Source organism: Fragaria vesca, linkage group LG2, assembly GCF_000184155.1.
Source record: "Fragaria vesca subsp. vesca linkage group LG2, FraVesHawaii_1.0, whole genome shotgun sequence".
Classification (NCBI taxonomy): domain Eukaryota; kingdom Viridiplantae; phylum Streptophyta; class Magnoliopsida; order Rosales; family Rosaceae; genus Fragaria; species Fragaria vesca.
In genome coordinates, this window is record NC_020492.1 from 28548185 (window position 1) to 28550896 (window position 2712).

The 2712-nt window shown below is 42.3% G+C and overlaps 1 non-coding gene across 1 annotated transcript; it reads left to right on the top strand.

Annotated features, from left to right (window-relative positions):
- The first annotated feature begins 1425 nt into the window (after positions 1-1425).
- On the top strand, positions 1426-1496 carry TRNAG-GCC. Its single transcript has one exon. It is a non-coding gene; the product is annotated as a tRNA-Gly (tRNA).
- Positions 1497-2712: the final 1216 nt, after the last annotated feature.

The following is a 2712-nucleotide window of genomic DNA, read 5'->3' on the forward strand; positions in this document are numbered from 1 at the left end:
AACATGATACCACTGATTCAGAGATATAACTGGTGCCGGATTTTCCCATTCTTGGTACTGCCACTTAGCCTGAACTAGTGTTTTAGAGAGCTCTCAGGTCAATTTTGTAAGGTTCCAGGCCGTTAAAAAATCCTGAAGTTAAACAGAAAAAAATAAATAAATACTAGTTAAAATTCAGGACTCGATCAGGTCTCAGGACTCAGGAGACCTTCACAGCTTCACCTCATCAGCAATTCACCTGTGCCGGTCAGTTTTTGAATTTAAAAGGAATATAATATATGAAGGATAAAAGAGTAAGTTTACATACCTAACATTTTACTTTTAACTGCGTAAGTTCAAAAGATAAAATAAAAATTTACTACTCCGTAAATTCAGGACTCAGGAGACCTTCACCGCTTCACCTCAAAACTATTTGTGATAAAAATTTCAAGTATTGACTTTTCGGCCTTAATAGGAGGTGGCTTCCTCGAAATGTCAAGTAATTAAATAACACTTACTGTATCTGTAAATTTTGCCGGAAATGCAACTGGTTTGTAACACTTAGTCACTTAGGACGGGGTGGTTTCCTTTTTCCGGTAAGATCTAGTCCTTGTCTACAGTAAATTGCAGAAGTCTGCCATTGGAGGATCTGTAACTCTGTGATGTGCTAGCTGTTCATTTTTGCGTTGGTAGAAAAGAAAACGACTTATTCAAAAATTACTGTCATGCCTTTAATTTATTTGTTATACTATTGCAATCTACAGACTAGATGTACATACTGACTACACTAGCTTATAGAACAATAGTGGAAGAAAAGAATTTAGGTTATAAAAAATACATCTTATATACATAACTCATGAGTTGAATATCTAAGGAATATAAATGAACAATTATTCAATAAAAGAGTGTATATAAAAGAAGTTAGAAGTTACGATCATGTGGTTAGAGCGAAATTATTCAATTAGAGTTTATGTGATTTTATTCCTTAATATGCAAAATTAGTCAACATTTATTCTACACATTTAAATGTTGATGTTTAAATGTCGGATCCTTAAATGTCTAATAATTTGTTCCCTCTATAATCTTGTAGATTCATATCTTACGGTGACCGACCATGAGTGATATATTATGGTGCGGTGTAGCATCTTCATATCACATACTAATCTTCGTATATTGAATACAATCTTATCTTCATAAGTATAAACCAACCATTTATAGGATAAAAGAAAAACAAAAATAGTAGTGGGTGTGAGTTTATAGTTGAGATATATACACCTATTTCTAAATTTCCTCGATCCTTAACCGGTTTGTGTTTGTAAAAGTGCGATTTTAACGAAAACAAATTAAACATATGCGCCAATATCTGTAAGTCGTGTGCTCATTTTTGCTTTACCCACGTGCACTCCTACGGTCGTGTAATTTAAATTTGCACTCTTGTATACCAAGGCACCAGTGGTCTAGTGGTAGAATAGTACCCTGCCACGGTACAGACCCGGGTTCGATTCCCGGCTGGTGCATAATATTTTTATTTGTGTGCTCATATTTTACTCTCAAGTGATAACGACATTTTGATCTGTTTTTCTTTTTATTATTTGAGTTTACCCCTTCAACAACTCACCAGTCACAGTAAATAAAAGATTCCACCACTCACAGTCAAGGCCAGAGCTCACACAAGGATTCTTCAAGTATCAAAAAAATAAGGATTCTTCAAGAACTAAACAGTAATTTACTTAACAAAAAGGCATGGTACCTGTATTAATTCAACCTAATTCTGAAGACGGCGCGGTAATTACAAAGCCAAAACTACTCCAAATTATGACACATTGTGAACTGCCACTGTAAAACCATGTCTCTTTATCCACGGTTAAACAGAAACATCCAATCCAGAAGCTTCGAATCCCATCCAGGGTAATTTCAACACCCAAAGATGAGGTAAAAAAAAGTACTCGATATTACGATACGGTCACACCGCTGTGACTCACCGTCAAGCGGGCCCTACATAACAAGAGTTCACGCCATTCCCACACCCACACACAGTACTACTGTATTCTCTCGACTCCTCTCTCTTCTCTCTCTGCAAAATCAAGCTTTTCTCTCACAGACCCAAAAATGGTGCTCGACGTTTCAATCGAGGAGATCGATCAGCCGGAGGTCATCCGCGTCAACCCCGCCTACGTCCCCGACCTCTTCACCGTCCACGTGGACTCCAAGCGCATCCTCACAGTCCTCACCGACGACGACGGCGTCGCCTCCAAGTGGCTCACCGAGCTCCTCCGCACCAAAGCCACCAACACCAAGCCTCCTCTTCCAGGCTCCCCCACCACCTTCCCTCCCGACGCCATCTTCGTCGGCCTCGTCGCCGAGGAGCACCTCCCCTTCTACGGCCCTCGCCCCTACGACTCCACCGACCACTGCCTCGACCTGCTCACCCTCTGCGTCGGCTCTCACTGCCTCATGCTCGAGCTCGAGGGCGGCCACTACGACCCCCATTGGGACGCCGAGCCTCCCTTCGAGGACTCCCCCAAGCTCGTCAAGGCCTTCTTCCAAAACCCTAGGGTCGTCGTGCTCGGCACCGACATGGCCAAGGTCGCCAAGCGGCTCGAGGCCAGGCACGGCATCAAGATCAAGAACGCCGTGGATCTGAACCAGCTCGCCGTCAAAGGGATGCAGAGGCACGATCTTGACCTGGCTCGCTACGACTTCGAGAAGCTCACCATGACGGTACTCGGGAAG